The sequence below is a fragment of the Symphalangus syndactylus genome, chromosome 16, assembly GCF_028878055.3.
Source record: "Symphalangus syndactylus isolate Jambi chromosome 16, NHGRI_mSymSyn1-v2.1_pri, whole genome shotgun sequence".
NCBI lineage: Eukaryota > Metazoa > Chordata > Mammalia > Primates > Hylobatidae > Symphalangus > Symphalangus syndactylus.
This window is the reverse complement of record NC_072438.2, coordinates 78,911,457-78,930,070: the sequence shown is the minus strand read 5'-3', so window position 1 is coordinate 78,930,070 and position 18,614 is coordinate 78,911,457.

Sequence of the window (18,614 nt, the reverse complement as noted above, 5' to 3'; positions counted from 1 at the left end):
TAGATGGCTAAAAATTTGGATGAGGTGGGGAAACAATAAGGAAATGTGCAAAATATTAAAATAATTTGTCTTTTGGAATTATTTTGTTATAGAATTTGTTTTAAAAATAATTATCTTCACTTATGGTAAATTTGACTATTATATTTTAATGAGCTATTCAACACTTATGCGTAAATATCATATAAGTAATTGATATTATGTAATAGTTTGGGGTTTCCTTTTTTTAAAAAAAATTCAATGTCGTATTAAAAATATGTACATATATTGAATCTGTAAATTACTTTGTGCAGTATGGCCATTTTCATGATATTGATTCTTCCTATCCATGAGCATGGAATGTTTTTCCTTTTGTTTGTGTCCTCTCTTATTTTCTTGAGCAGTGGTTTCCAGTTCTCCTTGAAGAGGTCCTTCACTTCCCTTGTGAGTTGGATTCCTAGGTATTTTATTCTTTTTGTAGCAATTGTGAATGGGAGTTCACTCATAATTTGGCTATTTGTCTATTACTCGTGTGTATTCCAGGAATGCTTGTGATTTTTGTATATTTAATTTTTATCCTTAGACTTTGCTGAAGCTGCTCATCAGCTTAAGGAGATTTTGGCCTGAGACAATGGGGTTTTCTTATTGGGGTGATCAGACCCAACACCAGGTCATGGGGGTGACAAAGTCCGGCGGAGTCAAAGGATTGAGAAAAAGACAGTTTGAGAATTAAAGTGGGCACCAGGGGGCCATCGCGATTGTGGAGGCTGCAAAGGCACTGAGCTCTGGGAGCCCACGTTATTTATTGGCAATCCAACAGCGAAACAGGTGGTGAGAATGTGGAGGTCGAAAGGGTGCGTTGCATTAAGCACATGATTTACAGCTGTGATGGTTTAGCATTTGCTCTGCTACTTGATAACGGAGAGCAGGTTCTTTTAACTCAAGATACAATGAATCCTGGGAGAGCAAGAAGCAAGGAGCCAGCAAATCTACACACATTCCAGAGCCACGAGCCCTGTATTTTATCCAGGCCACAACAGATTTTATGACCTGGGCTTAGATTATGGTGCGTCAGGGTAGCCTTCCACCCTTTAGCACAGAGCTTGGTATTCCAAAGGTCACAAGGGGTTTTAGACCCTGGGCCCTAGACATGTTCCAAGAGTCTTTTACATTACGTCAGACATACAAGCCCTGCCTCAGCTTCTCCCAACACTCAGCTTTTCCCAACATGCCCCCTTTCTCTTTTTTGTAAAAGAGAAGGTATCATTATTACTATCATTATTACTAGCTATCATTATTACTAGCATAAAAGGTAACCTCTTTTAATTGAGCAAGGCGATTGCAGGCTGTGCAGCCCTTAATTGCCAATTGGTGATTCAACTTCATTTTTCTTAGCCCTTATTCAAACTGGAGTCACTCTGGTTTGAATGCTTCCCACATATCTCCCCTTTTCCCTTTTACAAGAGGATCCCTAATCCTAGGGGTTGCAGAAGGATGAAGGTCCGTCTTCTGTAACTTCTTCATGCTGAATAGGGGTGATGATACTCCTGCCTAACTATTAGGGTCTCTTATATTCAGGGTAGAGAGGATCTGAGTCAGAAAGCATTGGTCCATTAAGCTCATGACTCTGGTCGGTCTTTGTTCCATCTTCGCATTCAGATTCAACTGGCTTATGGCTCATATTGGGGGAACCTGGTCCATGGTTGGGATCCATGGGTCCCTGCAGTCTCCTATTCATGGTCATACACATCTTGAGGGCATCCTCACGATTCACTCATCTCCTGCAAAAATACAAGCATTCCCTCACCCCTACGTTAGTAAATCTACTGAAACAGAAGCAAAAACTTTTGTGGCTGTAGCTGGGAGGCTACTGATAATGAGAAACAGGCCCCTTCTAACAGAAGGCACAAAGAAAGCAAATCAAGGCTTTTCAAACCTTCAATTCGCACTGTACAGGTGGGTCCACTAGATGCTGTGGCTCATGATAGATCTTCAGATGTTTGGTGGGCACCCACATAGGCACCTGATTGTCACCTGGAGAGACATAGCAAATCCTCTTCCTCATATAATTATCTTTCCTTTTTCCCAGCTCTTTTTATGTGACCACATCTTTTTCTAAGGCCTGTGGCATTAAGATGAGTTAAAGAATGGAATGTTTGTGCATCAGCAAAAGCTGCAGACACCAATGCATCCACCCTTTGATTAAGTTTAGTTAAAGGACCAACAGGTCTTGTTGGAGAGAAAAGAAAGAGCATTTTTATCCTTACCTCCCTCCTCTCTATTCCTTTTATATTTGCCCTTTGAGCCATAAGTAATTTCTATAATTCAGAATGTTCTTGTCTGTCCCTGCAAATCTCTGCTAGTCTTTGCTTTTGTACCTCTTTGGGGCACTTATCAGTACCTCTTTAGGGCACTGACCTTATATTGTTAGTCTTCATCTCTCTACTTCTCTCTCTCTCTACTTACCTCTCTCTCTACTTACCTCTCTCTCTACTTACCTCTATCTCTGTTTATACTTAGCTCTACTTACTTGTCTCTACTTACTTGTCTCTACTTTACTTACTTATCTCTACATCTTTCCTGGAAACCTTTTTAATGACCTTGGGTAGAGCTCAGAAATCCACCCTTTAAGCTTCAGCAAGAGACAAAACAGGGACCTCGGACCTGGCACTAGATTGAAGGGAACAGGAAGTGCTCTCCCCTCCCCAAAGCAGGAAAACCAGAGTTTGGCCCTTGCAAATTTCCACTCCACATCAGCGTCATCCTCAATTTCCTGGAATAAATTGTTGATCATGACAATTTTAGCAAAACAATGACCATTGTAACATTATGGACTCCATAAAGAACATAACCAATGTTTTCAATTGATTTGTGGTTATAGTTGATGACCACTGATTTCACTTCAGAAAGTCCAAAGATAGCCCACAACAGTGTCTTAAAACTCTGTTTCGAAGGCTTCATTTTGTTTTTCACCAAGGTAGTAGGAGTAGAGGTTGAACATTCCCATCATAAAAGCCACAAATGCCACAATGAACACATTCAGCCCATATCATGCCTGTGTGCTCATTAAATCTTCAGAGGCAGGTTAACCGTGAAACAGAAGCTTCAAGATGACTTTACTTGCCCTACGCAAAGCAGCCTATGATTTATTTTTTCTGGGGACTACTGTTAACCAGGCCTGTGTGTCAATCTGTAAGCATCCAACAGCAGGTTTACTGTACAAATAGGTCTTTTGTCAGACACTTGATTAACCCAATATACAGCCTTTCCTGTTGGATTAGTACTACCAAAGCCTCCTGTTCTTTTCACTGTGCTGCTTCCCAGCTTCGTGTCAACAACTGAGCAATTCTTTCTTCTAGGGAAGCAGACCACAGAGTTGAGGAACTAATAACTAATTGAATTTCTCCGGTATAATCAGAACCAATCATTCCCACATGCACAGTGACACCTCTAGATCTTTCAAGTAATAGACTGTTTCTGAGGGAAAGGGTCCCCCAACTCCCCTGGGGACCATCTCCGGCGGCTCCCCAGGAAGCAGGGAAATGGGAACTGCACTGCAAAGGTCCACGGCAGCACTGCTCGCCACAGCGGGAGACAATTGTTGCTGTTTCTAAGGGTACTGGCTGTGCCCGATATGCCTCAATTTATTGAGGTGCTCTCTGAATAAACAAGCCTCAGATTCCACTGGGTCTTAATACTACCAGTCGCTGCAGGTTTTAATATTGCAGCTACAGGAGGGCTAAGTTTTGTAGCTAATTCATTTTCTCACCCATTAAGGGGAGAGGGAGGAGGTGGCCATTCACTTAATTCAGCAGGTGGAGCCGAAGGGCTAGTAAAACATACTTTTTTCAGTTTCCCTTTCTTTTCTTTAACTTCCTCCAGTTTCTGTTCCTCACATTCAGAATTTGAAGTTAGTTTTTTACACTCATCCACCTCTTCCTCATCTGAATCTGTCTCATCATCTGTTTGAAATGGCTGAAGAGCTGCTTTTATTAGCTCCCACATTGACCAAACTGAGACTGGAATTTTTGCTCCATCTTTATACGCTTTTTAAAAATCTCTGCCAATTCTCTCCCAGTCATCCAACTCCATAGTCCCTGGTTCTGGGAACCATGGGCAAAACTGCTTTACTGCACTAAAGAGTGATAACAAATTCTGAGTACTAACTTTTACTCCCCATCTTTGTAATAAATGCCTTAAGAAATTTAAATAAGCAGAATGTCTGCTTTCACTTTGTCCCGTTGTTACCCTCGTTCTTCTGAGCGCTCAGCTTTCCTGCCGAGCTTCTTTTAGACATTCGGGTGTCCTTTGATGATGCATCTTCCACTTTCACATGCTCTAGCGTTCCTTCACCAAGGTCTTTGTCGCCCCACGTTGAGTAGCCAGGAATGTTGGTGTGATCAGACCCAACACCAGGTCGTGTGGGTGACAAAGTCCAGTGGAGTCAAAGGATTCAGAAAAAGACAGTTTGAGAGCGAAATGTGGGCACCAGGGGGCCCTTGCAATTGTGGAGGCTGTGAAGGCCCCGAACTCTGGGACTCCACATTATTTATTGGCAATTCAACAAAGAAACGTGGTGAGAATGTGGAGGTCCAAAGGGCGTGTTGTATTAAGCACATGATTTACAGCTGTGATGGTTTAGCATTTGCTCTGCTACTTGGGATAATGGAGAGCAGGTTCTTTTAACTCAAGACACAATGGATCCTGGGAAAGCAAGGAGCAAGGAGCCAGCAAGTCTAGACACATTCCAGAGCCACAAGCCCTGGATTCTATCCAAGCCACGAGGGATTTTATGCCCTGGGCTTAGATTATGGCACGTCAGGGTAGCCTTCCATCCTTTAGCACAGAGCTTGGTGTTCCAAAGGCCACAAGGGGTTTTAGACCCTGGACATGTTCCAAGACTCTTTTACATTATGTCAGACATGCAAGCCCTGCCTCAGCTTCTCCCAACACTCAGCTTTTCCCAACATTTTCTAAATATACAATCATGTTATCTACAAAGAGAGACAATTTGACTTCCTCTCTTCCTATTTGAATACCCTTTATTTCTTTCTCTTTCCTGATTTCCCTGGGCAGAACTTCCAATACTATATTGAATAGGAGTGGTGACAGACGGCATTCTTGTGTTGTGCCGGTTTTCAAAGAGAATGCTTCCAGCTTTTGTCCATTCAGTATGATATTGGCTGTGGGTTTGCCATAAATAGCTCTTATTATTTTGAAATACATTCCATCAATACAGAGTTTATTGAGAGTTTTCAGCATAAAGTGGTGTTGAATTTTATCAAAGGCCTTTTCTGCATCTATTGAAATAATCGTGTGGTTTTTGTCATTGGTTCTGTTTATGTGATGGATTACGTTTATTGATTTGTATACGTTGAACCAGCCTTGCAACCTGTGGATGAAGCCGACTTGATCATGGTGAATAAGCTTTTTAATGTGCTGCTGGATTCGGTTTGCCAGTATTTTATTGAGGATTTTCGCCGTGATGTTCATCAGGGATATTGGCCTGAAATTTTCTTGTTTTGTTGTGTCTCTGCCAGGTTTTGGTATGAGGATGATGCTGGCCTCATATAATGAGTTAGGGAGGATTCCCTTTTATTCTATTGTTTGGAATAGTTTCAGAAGGAATGTTACCAGCTTCTCTTTGTACCTCTGGTAGAATTCGGCTGTGAATCTGTCTGGTCCTGGGCTTTTTTTTTTTTTTTTTGGTTGGTAAGATATTAATTACTGCCCCAATTTCAGAACTTGTTATTGGTCTATTCAGTGGTTTGACTTCTTCCTGGTTTAGGCTTGGGAAGGTGTTATGTGTCCAAGAATTTATCCATTTCTTCTATATTTTCTAGTTGATTTGTGTTGAAGTGTTTATAGTAATCTCTGATGGTAGTTTGTATTTTTGTGGGATTAGTTGTGATATCCCCTTTATCATCTTTTATTCTGTCTATGTCATTCTTCTCTCTTTTCTTCTTTATTAGTCTGGCTAGTGGTTTGTCTATTTTGTTCATCTTTTCACAAAACCTGATCCTGGATTCATTGATTTTTTTTTTTTTTTTGAAGGGTTTTTCATGTCTGTATCTGTTCAGTTCTGCTCTGATCTTAGTTATTTCTTGTGTTCTGCTAGCTTTTGAATGCGTTTGCTCTTGCTTCTCTAGTTCTTTTAATTGTGATGTTAAGGTGTTGATTTTAGATATTTTCTGCTTTCTCCTGTGGGCATTTAGTGCTATAAATTTCCCTCTAAACTGCTTTAGTTGTGTTCCAGAGATTCTAGTACGTTGTGTCTTTGTTCTCATTGGTTTCAAAGACCTTATTTATTTCTGCCTTAATTTCGTTATTTACTCAGTAGTCATTCAGGAGCAGGTTGTTCAGTTTCCATGTGGTTGTGCAGTTTTGAGTGAGTTTCTTAATCCTGAGTTCTAATTTGATTGCACTGTGGTCTGAGAGACTGTTTGTTATGATTTCCATTCTTTTACATTTGCTGAGGAGTGTTTTACCTCCAATTATGTGGTCAGTTTTAGAATAAGAGCAATATGGTGCTGAGAAGAATGTATGTTATATTGATTTGGGGTGGAGAGTTCTGTAGATGTCTATTAGGTCCGCTTGGTCCAGAGCTGAGTTCAAGTCCTGAATATCCTTGTTAACTTTCTGTCTTGTTGATCTAATATGGACAGTGGGGTGTTAAAATCTCCCACTATTATTGTATGGAAGTCTAAGTCTCTTTGTAGGTCTCTAAGAACTTGCTTTATGAATCTGGGTGCTCCTGTACTGGGTGCATATATATTTATGATAGTTAGCTCTTCTTGTTGCATTGATCCCTTTACCATTATGTAATGCCCTTCTTTATCTTTTTTAATCTTTGTTGGATTAATGTCTTTTATCAGAGACTAGTATTGCAACCCCTGCCATTCTTTGCTTTCCATTTACTTGGTAAATACATCTCCATCCCTTTATTTTGAGCCAATGTGCACCTTTGCACATGAGATGAGTCTCCTGAATACAGCACACTGATGGGTTTTGACTCTATCCAGTTTGCCTGTCTGTGTCTTTTAATTGGGGCATTTAGCCTGTTTAAGTTTAAGGTTAATATTGCTATGAGTGAATTTGATCCTGTCATTATGATGCTAGCTGTTTATTGTGCACGTTAGTTGATGCAGTTTCTTCATAGTGTCGATGATCTTTACAATTTGGTATGTTTTTGCAGTGGCTGGTACTGATTTTCCCTTTCCATATTTAGTGCTTCCTTTGGGAGCCCTTGTAAGGCAGGCCTGGTGGTGACAAAATCTCTCAGCATTTGCTTGTCTGTAAAGGATTTTATTTGTCTTTCACTTATGAAGCTTAGTTTGGCTGGATATGAAATTCTGGGTTGAAAATTCTTTTCTTTAAGAATGTTGAATATTGACCCCCACTCTCTTCTGGCTTGTAGGGTTTCTGAAGACAGATCCACTGTTAGTCTGGTAGTCTTCCCTTTGTGGGTAACTCGACCTTTCTCTCTGGCTGCCCTTAACATTTTTTCCTTCATTTCAACCTTCATGAATTTGATGATTATGTGTCTTGGGTTTGCTCTTCTCGAGGAGTATCTTTGTGGTGTCTCTGTATTTCCTGAATTTGAATGTTGGCCTGTCTTGCTAGGTTGGGGAAGTTCTCTTGGATAATATCCTGAAGAGTGTTTTCCAACTTGGTTCCATTCTCCCCATCACTTTCAGGTACACCAATCAAATGTAGGTTTGGTCTTTTCACACAGTTCGATATTCTTGGAGGATTTGTTTGTTCCTTTTCATTCTTTTTTCTCTAGTCTTGTCTTCACACTTTCCTTTATTAAGTTGATCTTCAATCTCTGATATCCTTTCTTCCACTTGGTATATTCGGCTATTGATATTATTGATATTCGGCTATTGATATATTGTGTATCCTTTACGAAGTTCTCGTGAATTAGAAAAAACTACTTTAAATTTAATATGAAACCAAAAAGAGCTTGTATAGCCAAGACAATCCTAAGCAAAAAGAACAAAGCTAGAGGCATCATGCTACCTGACTTCAAATTCTACTACAAGGCTACAGTAACCAAGACAGCATGGTACTGGTACCAAAACATATATATAGACCAACGGAACAGAACAGAGGCCTCAGCAATAATGCCACACATCTAAACCATCTGATCTTTGTCAAATTTGACAAAAACCAGCAATGGGGAAAGGATTTCCTATTTAATAAATGGAGTTAGGAAAACTAGCTAGCCATAAGCAGAAAACTGAAACTGGACCCCTTCCTTATACCTTTTACAAAAATTAACTCAAGATGGATTAAAGACTTAAATGTAAGACCTAAAACCATAAAAACCCTAGAAGAAAACCTAGGCAGTACCATTCAGGACATAGGCATGAGCAAAGACTTCATGACTAAAACACCAAAAGCAACATCAACAATAGCCAAAATTGACAAATGGGATCTAAGTAAACTAAAGAGCTTCTGCACAGCAAAATAAACTATTATTAGAGCGAACAGGCAACTACAGAAAAGGAGAAAATTTTTGCAATCTATCCATCTGACCAAGGGCTAATATCCAGAATCTACAAGGAACTTAAACAAATTTACAAGAAACAAACAACCCCATCAAAAAGTGGGCAAAGGATATGAACAGACACTCCTCAAAAGAAGACATTTATGTGGTCAACAAAGATGTGAAGAAATCTCATCATCACTGGTCATTAGAGAAATGCAAATCAAAACCACAATGAGATACCATCTCACATCAGTTAGGATGGTGATCATTAAAAAGTCAGGAAACAACAGATGCTGGAAAGGATGTGGAGAAATAGGAATGCTTTTACTCTGTTTGTGAGAGTGTAAGTTAGTTCAACCATTGTGGAAGACAGTGTGGCAGTTCCTCAAGGATCTAGAACTAGAAATACCATTTGACCCAGCAATCCCATTACTGGGTATATACCCAAAGGATTATAAATCATGCTATTATAAAGACACCTGCACACGTATGTTTATTGCCGCACCATTCACAATAGCAAAGACTTTGAACCAACCCAAATGCCCATCAGTGATAGACTGGATAAAGAAAATGTGGCACATATACACCATGGAATACTATGCAGCCATAAAAAAGCCATGTCCCTTTGCAGGGACATAGATGAAGCTGGAAAGCATCATTCTCAGCAAACTTACACAGGAACAGAAAACCAAACACTGCATGTTCCCACTTATAAATGGGAGTTGAACAATAGGAATACATGGACACAGGGAGGGGAGCATCACACACTGGGTCCTGTCCAGGGAGCCAGGTCATTGGGGAGGGATAGCATTAGGAGAAATACCTAATGTAGATGATGGGTTGATGGGTAAAGCAAACCACTTTGGCACATGTATACTTACGTTACAAACCTTCACGTTTTGTGCATGTATCCCAGAACTTAAAGTATATCTAAAAAGTAAATAAATAAAAAATATTTATATGGCATGCATATACAGATTTCTTACATGCATATATTTTGTAGTAGTGAAGTTTAGACTTTTAATGTATTCATTACCTGAATAGTGAACATTGTACCCAATAGGTAAATTTTTTAACCCTCACTCCTTTCCTACCTCCCACGTTTTGAAGTCTCCTATGTATAGTATTCTACTCTCTGTGTTCATGTCTACCCATTATTTAGCTCCCACTTATAAATGAGAATATTCTGTATTTGATTTTTCTGTTTCTGAGTTATTTCAGTTAAAATAATAGCCTCCAGTTGCAAAAGACATGACTTCATTGTTTTGGATATATATACACACACACCATGGAATACTACCATGGAATTTATGTGTGTATGTGTGTACTTTCATACATAGATACAAATGTATACACAAACATACCCTGGAATATGTATGTATGTGTGTGTGCATGTGTGCATGTGTGTGTGTGTGTGTGTGTGTGTGTGTTTATGCCTCCAATGATGGACACTGAACATTTATGCCATATCTTTGCTATTGTAAATAGTGCTGCAATAAACATATGAGTGCAGACATGTTTTTGATACAGTGATTTCTTCATTTTTGGGTAGATAACCAGTATTCAGGTGCTACATCAAATGGTAGTTCTATTTTTAATTCCTGGAGAAATCTCCATACTATTTTCCATAAAGGTTATACTAAGTGTATAAGCAGTCCCATCAACATCTTTTTTTTCTTTTTTTTAACTTTTTAGAAGTAGCCATTCTGCCTGGTATAAAATTTTGGTTTTAATTTGATGATTGGTGATGTTGAGCACTTTTTCATGTTTGTTGGCCACTTATGTGTCTTCTTTTGAAAAATGTCTGCTCATGTCCTTTGTCCCCTTTTTTATTAGGGTTATTTGCTTTATCCTCATTATGCTGTTTGAGTTCCTTATAGATTCTAGATATTTGCCTTTTGTCAATGGCATAGTTTTCAAATATTTTTTCCCATTCTACATGTTGTCTGTTTACTCTGTTGATTATTTCTTTTGCTGTGCAGAAGCTTTTTAGTTGAATTGCATCCCATTTGTCTATTTTTGTTTTTGTTGCATTTGCTTTTGAGGACTTTGTCATAAATTATTTGCCTAAGCCAATAACCAGAAAAATTTTTCTTAGATTTTCTTGTGAAATTTGTATAACTACAGGTCTTATATTTAGATATTTAATCCATATTCAGTTAATTTTTGTATATGTTAAGAGGTATGGTGCTAGTTTAATTCTTCTGCATAGGGCAGCCCAATTTGTCAAGCACTTTTTACTGAAATAGGTGTTTTTACTCTAGTGTATATTTTTGTTGACTTTGTCAAAAATCAGATGGTTTTAGGTATGTGACTTTATTTCTCGGAACTCTATTCTGTTCCATTGATCTATGTGTCTATTTTTATACCAGTACCATGCTGTTTTGGTTACTGTTTGTAGTCTAGTAGTATAAGTTGAAGTCAGGTAATGTAATGCCTCCAGCTTTGTTCCTTTTGCTTAGAATTGTTTTGGCTATACAGGCTCTTTTTTTATTCCATATGAATTTTAAGATTTTTTTTATAATTCTCTAAAAAAACAGCATCAGTAATTTCATAGAGATTATGTTGAATCTGTAGATTTCTTTGGGCAGTGTGATGGTTAATACTGAGTGTCAACTTGATTGGATTGAAGGTTACAAAGTATGGATCCTGGGTGTGCCTGTGAGGGTATTCCCAAAGAAGATTAACATCTGAGTTAGTGGGCTGGGAATGGCAGACCCACCCTTAATCTGCGTGGGCACAATCTAATCATCCATCGGCCAAAGCAGCTAGGCTATAAGCAGGCAGAGAAATGTGAAAAGAGAGACTGGCCTAGCCTCCCAGCCTACATCTTTCTCCTGTGCTGGATGCTTCCTGCCTTTGAACATCGGACTCCAAGTTCTTCAGTTTTTGAGCTTGGACTGGATCTCCTTGCTCCTCAGCCTGTAGATGGCGTATTGTGGGACATTGTGATAGTGTGAGTTAATACTTAATAATAATAACTAATGTGATAATAATTAATAACTTGTAATAATTAACTCGTGTGAGTTAATACTTAATAAACTCATATATATATATTCCTTTAGTTCTGTCCCTCTAGAGAATTCTAACTAATACAAGTAGTATTATCCTTCTAATGATATTGATTGTTCCTTTTTTTTTTTTTTTTTTAATAAGATGGAGACTCTCTCTCTCCCAGGCTGGAGTCTTCCTATCCATAAGCATAGGATGTTTTTCCATTTGTTTGTGTTATCTATGATTTCTGTAGTTCTCTTTATACAAATCTTTCACCTCATTGGTTAAATATATTCCTAAACATTTTTGTGGCTATTGTAAATTGAATTGCCTTCTTGATTTGATCCTTGGCTAGATCATTATTAGTCTATAGAAATGCTACTGATTTCTGTCTATTAATATTGTATCCTGAAACTTTACTGAATTCATTTATCAACTTTAAGAGTTTTTGGTGGAGTCATTAGGGTTTTCTAAATATAAGACCATCTCATCAGTGAACAGAGATAATTTAACTTCCTTTTTCAATTTGGGTGACTTTTTTTCTATTTCTGATTGCTCTGGTGAGGACTTCTAGCACTATATTGAATAAGAGTAGTGAAGGTGGGCATTGTTGTCTTGTTCCAGTTCTTAGACAGAATGTTTTCAACTTTTTCTTATTGAGTATGATGTTGGTTATGGGTTTGTTACATGTTGTTTTTATTATATTAAGGTTTGTTCCGTCTATGCCTAGTTTATTGATGAGTTTTATCATAAACGTATGCTAAATTTTATCCAATGCCTTTTTTGTATCTACCGAGATTATCATACAGTTTTTGTCTTAATTATCTTTCTGTGATGTATTACATTTATTTATTTACATATCTTGAGCCATCTTTGCAATCCTGGGATAAATCCTACCTGATCGTAGAATGTTATCTTTGTCTTGTGTTGTTGGCTTCAATTTGCTAGCATTTTGTTGAGGGGTTTTGCATCTATGTTCATAACGGATATTGACCTGTAGTTTTTCTTTCTTTCCTTTTTTTTTGTCCTCATCTGGTTTTAGTTAGTTTCAGGCTTATACTAGCTTCACAGAGTGAATTAGGGAAAATTTTTTCCTCCTTGATTAGTTGGAATATTTTTAAGAGTATTGGTATTAGTTTTTCATGTTATATTTGTTAGAATCAGCTGTGAATCCATCTGGTACTGGGCTTTTGGTTGTTCTTTCTGGGTTTTTTTTTTTTTAATTACTGAGTCAATCTTGCTACTCATTGTCAATCTGTTCAGAAGTTTTGTTTCTTGTAGATGCAATCTCAGGAGGTTGAATTTTTTTCCAGAAATTTACTTATTTCCTTTAGGTTTCTAATTTTTGAGCATAAGTTATTTATAATAGTCTCTGATGATCTTTTTTGTTTCTGTGGTATCAGTTGTAGTGTCTCATTTTTTATTTCTGAATGGGTTTATTTAAATTTTCTCTTCTTTTTTTGGTTACTGTAGTTTGTGATTATCATTTTTGTAAATCACTTTGAAGAGTAAACTTTTCGTTTTGTTAATTTTTTTTATTGTTCTTTGTCTCTACTGAATTTAGTTCTTTCCTGATTATTAATTTTTTTCTTCTGCTCACTTTGGGTTTAGTTTGTTCTTTTTTATTTCTAGTTGCCTAAGGTATAACGTTAATTGTTAATTTGTGATCTTTCTACTTTTTTCGATGTAGGCATTTAATGCTATAAACTTTTCTCTTAGCATTGCTTTTGCTATATTACACAGGTTTTGGTATGCTGTGATTTCATTTTTATTTGTTTCAGAATTTTAAATTCCTGTCTTAATTTCTTCATTGACCAAGTGATTGTTTAGGAGCATACTTTGGAATTTCCATTTATTTGTATAGTTCCTGAAGTTCTTCTTGGTGTTAGTTTCTAGTTTTATTCAACTCTGGTCTGAGAAGATACTTGATGTAATTTCGATTAAAAAAAAAGTTTAAGACTCTTTTTGTGGCCTAAAACATGGTCTATCTTAAAGAATGTTCCACGTTCTAATAAAAGGAATGTATATTCTGCATTTGGTAGCATGTTCTGAAACGTCTTTTAAGTCCATTTGGTCTAACGCCTAATTAAGTTAGTTAATTTTCTGTTGCAATGATTTGTCAGGTGCTGTAAGTGGGGTATTGAAGTCCTCCACTATTACTGTATTGCTGTCTGTCTTTTTCTTTAGGTCTAGTAATATTTGTTTTTGAATTTGAGTGCAGCGATATTGGGCTTATATATATTTAGGATTGTTTTATTCTCTTCCTGAATTTATTCCATTGTCATTTTATAATGATCTTGTATTTTTTTTTTATTTAAAGTATACTTTTATTTGATATAAGTATAACTACACCTACTTACCTTTGGTTTCAGTTTCCATGGAATATCTTTTCCTATCCCTTTACTTTCAGTCTATATCTGTCTTTATAAGTAAGGTTAGTTTCTTGGAGGTAGCATATAGTCAGATCTTATGTTTTAATCATTTCTGCCAATCTGTTTCATTTAAGTGCATCATTTAATCCATTTACATTCAAATGTAATATAATATATGAGCCTTTGTTTCTGTTGCATTAATTGTTTCAAGTTGTCTTGTAAATTCTTTGTTTCTTTCTTATTCTGTCTTTTTATCTTTGTATTTTGATGAGATTCTCTTGTGTTGCCATTTGATTTATTTCTCTTCCCTCTTTGTGTTATTGTTTTATAAGAACTGTGGATTTTATATTTCCAAGTGTTTTTGTGAATATCGGCCTTTTGTTTCAATGTATAAGTACTCTTTGAACAGTTCCTGTAGGACCAGTCTAGTGGTGACAAATTCTTTTGTTTTTCACCTGTCTGGGAAATACTTTATTCCTCCTTTATTTGTGAAGCTTATACTAGCAGGATTTGAAATTCTTGACTGGCAGGTCTTTTGTTGTTGTTGTTGTTCTCTTAGAATTGTAAAAATGCCATCTCACTCTCTTCTACTCATCTCATTCATTTCTCCTAAAATGTGTACTATTTGTTAGAGGGAGTTTCTGTCATAGGCGACTAGACGCTTTTCTCTTCGTAATTTTCTTCTTTTTTTCTTTCTTTCTTTTTTTTTTGACGGAGCCTCACTCTGTCACCCAGGCTGGAGTGCAGTGGCGAGATCTCGGCTCACCGCAAGCTCTGCCTCCTGGGTTCACGACATTCTCCTGCCTCAGCCTCCTGAGTAGCTGGGACTACAGGTGCCCACCACCAGGCCCGACTAATTTTTTGTATTTTTAGTAGAGACAGGTTTCACCATGTTAGCCAGGATGGTCTCGAGCTCCTGACCTAGTGATCTGCCTGCCTCAGCCTCCCAAAGTGCTGGGATTACAGATGTGAGCCACCGTGCCTGGCCTAGACATTCTTAATATAATATGCTGGATGAATTTCTTTTTGCAATGTATTTACCTGGGAAACATTGGACCTCCTGTATCTAGATGTGTGACTCTCTTGCTAGACTGGAAAGTTTTCAACAATTAATTCCCTAAGTAGGCTTTTTAAACATTTTTATCTCTGTTCCCCCTCAGGAACACCAATAATTCACAAATTTCGTCACTTTATGTAGTCCCAGATGTCTGAAATTCTTTGTTCATTCCTTTTCCCTTATTTTTGTCTGACTGGATTATTTCAAAAGACCTGTCTTCAAGTTCTGAGATTCTTTCTTCTGCTTGGTCTAGTCTGTTACTGAAACTTTCAAAAGTATTTTGCATTTCCTTCAAGGATTTTTTTCCTTCTAGAATTTATGCTTGGTTCTTATTTTAAGATATCTATCTTCTTGGTAAATTTCTTAGTATAGCCTGAATTGATATTTTTTTTCTTTGTATACATTTTCAGATTTCCCTTGCATCTCACTGAACTTCTTTAAAAATCAATATTTTCAATTTATGATCTGGCATTTTTAGAAATTTTATTTGATTTGGATTTCTAGCTGCACAATTGTGGTCCTTTGTTATATTTTTTTGCTTTTTCATGATTTGTGTGTCTTTACATTGAAATATATGCACCTGGTGTAGCAGTCACTTGTTTTGATTTTTTGAAATTGCCTTTGTAGGGGAGAATTTCTTCCTGAAGATGTATGTATGCTGTTGATTGAGTAGGGTACTTTGGCTTTGATTTCGGGTGCCTGCATTAGTGTGATCTCAGTATGACTTTTTCAGCAATACACAGGGTCAATAGCATCTGTGATTTCCTTGATGGCTTGGGGTAATTAGTTGAGGTGTGGTGAAGTTTTTGGAGGACTTGAATAACAACTGAGTGAGTCTTCATGCCCCAGTGGTGGTAGCAGTGGGGTGAACGTGCTTTAAGGGTCCAGAGCAGCTTACACTGGCTCTGGTATTCTTGGGTCCTAGAGGGCTGATTCTTGGACCTTCAGGTGGCTGCTTAGAAGCTAGTAGTGAAAGCAGTGGGCCAGATCTGTGGGCAGCATGGATTGTGTGGGTGATTGCAATAACAGTGGTGGAGCAACCCACTGGGACCCAAGCCATCCCAGATAGTGGTCCACGTAGCTTCAATGGATTGGACAGACTGCTCCAAGGTTTCACAGCCACCTATAGAAGCATGATGGTGGGTATTGTCCAAAATGTGCTTAGGGGAGCTTGATTTCCCTTATTCCTCTCCCAGCTGGGTGGTGGTTGCAGCTGTATCATCTTGAACTTGGTTTGAGAGTGGGGCACAGCCCAGTGTTAAACTATCAAAATGATGCCAGCTGTGGGCCTGTGACGAGAGAAATCAGCATGGGCTGCTTATGCATGCCCCTTAGGCAAACAGCATGGGCAGAAGCTGTAAGGATTGTGATCCACTCAATTTTCAGTCTCACAGAAGCCCATAGCAGGGCAGTGGGTATTGTCCAAGGTATGTATAGAAGAGCTTGGTTTCCTTGTCCCACATCAGCCAGATGGTGGCTGCAGCCATGTCAACTAAAACTCAGCCCAAGTGTAGGGCCCAGCCCAGCATTAAACTCCCCAAGTGGTGCCTTGGGCCTATGACCAGAGAGGGTGGAGTCCCTCCATGGCAAGGAGCATGGGCAAGAAGCTATGGGGAGTATGGTCCCCTCAAGCTTCAGTCTCAGAGCAACCCATTGCAAGGCAATGGGTATTGTCCTAAAAATACATAGGAGAGTCTGGTTCCCCGTCCTTTTTTGGCAGGGCAACAGTTGCTGCTGTTCTAAATTGAACTCAGCCTGAGGATGGGGCACAGCCCAACATTAAATTCTTAAAATGACACCTTGGGCCTGGGACCAGAGAAGACAGGGCCCCTCTTAGGGAAGACTTGTGGGAAAGAAGCTGGGTAGAGTATGATCCCCTTGTCTCGATCTCAGAAAAGCCCATAGCAGAACAGTAGTTACTGTCTTAGTGAGTGTAGAGAACTTGGTTTCCTTGTTCCCCTCACAGGGATGGCAGCTGCAGCCATGTCAACTCAAATTCAGCCTGTGAGGCACAACCCAGCATTAAACTCCCAAAAGTGGTACCTTGGGCCTATGACCAGGGATGGTGGGTTCCCTCCAAGGCAAGCAGCATGAGCAAGATGCTGCAGGGAGTGTGGTCCACTCATGTCTCAGTCTCAACAACAGCTCACAGCAAGGCAGTCAGGACTCTCCCAGGGGTGCATGGGAGCACCTCGTCTTTCCTTTTCCTCCTTGGAACAGTGCAGTGGCAGTGGCTATGTTTGTAGATCCTCGGTATCTAGGCTTTCAAAATGATGTCAAATTGCTCTAGGCTCAGATGCCTGTTAGATTCTGTATGGGTTCCCTTTCTGGAGCAACCTCTCTGCAATTTTTAGGCAGCTTCAAGACCCTAGTTGATCAAGGGTTTCTCTTGTAGTTAAGATGGTAAAAACCAAGCTCATGGGTTTCTTTCTGTTTTCTCATGTCCTGGAGCCTTTCCTGGCTCTCAGTCAGTTCCTCGCTAGGCAAGCTGCCTCAAACCCTCTCCTCTCCTCTTTTGTTTTTTGTCTTTTAAATGGGGTTCATTGTGATGGTATATAAAGACGCAAAACTAGAAATGCTTCTGAAGGCGAGGTTTGTTGTTGGAGAAGAGCTGAGCCACCAGTGCTCATTCCTGAGTACTCTGATCTTTAGGAGTAAGACAGCAATCATTTCCTCCTTGATGACTTTCTTTGCTTCAGACAGATAAAATGTGGTGCCTTAATCATACCTTTAGGAAAGGCATCCCATGGACATTCTTTATAGCGTTCTTAATAGAGAAAGATTGAAAACTGCAAAAGATCAAGGAACAAAGTCAGAGACGTGAGATTACATCAGGTTAAGTACATGGTAATGGGGTAAGTCCATCCCTCAACACTCACACTGGAAACATGAGGCTACTACTTGAGAGTTGCCTGCAGTAATAAAAATTCACACACACTGAGGACTACATGACAGCTACTGTTTTAAATGGTCTATTTATGCCCAAACTCTTTAATCCTTATAAAAATGCCTTGAAGTGGGAATTATTATTATTTTTGCATTACGGATGAGGAAATTGCAGTGCAGAGAGATTGAGTAATTGATCAATACCACAGAGCTATGTAAGTTTTGGAAATAAGAAATAAACCCATGTAGGAAGAGACCAACCCAGGCCATGAAGAATCTACTCAGATGGTCTGGCATCTTTGATTTTATTTTACTCTATTTTTTTTTAGTATGGGTTGGATTGTGTTCCTTAAAAAAGATATGTTGAAGTCCTAACCTCCAGGACCTCAAAATGTGATCCTGTTTGGAAATAGGGTTGTTGCAGATATGATTAACAAAGTTAAGATGGAATCATGGTAGAGTACAGTAGGCCCTTAATCTAATATGACCAGTGTCCTTATAAAAAAGAGAAAAGAGAGACCAAGGAGACTGTCACAGGATACAGAGACTCACAGGGAAAAGATTGACACGTGACAACAATGGGTGCAGAGATTGGAGTCATGCATCTACAAGCTAAGGAAAGCCAATGAGGACTGAAAACCATCAGAAGCTAGGATAGAAGGATGGCGCGGCCACTTCCCAGAGTCCTCTAGAAGGGACTGAACTCTACTAGCAGCTTGATTTTGGACGTACAGCATCAAGAATAAATTTGCTTTGAGCCCCCAGTTTGCAGTGTATGTTACAGCAGCCTGAGGACACGAGTGCTCTTTTTAAATATTCTCTTTTTCAGAATTTT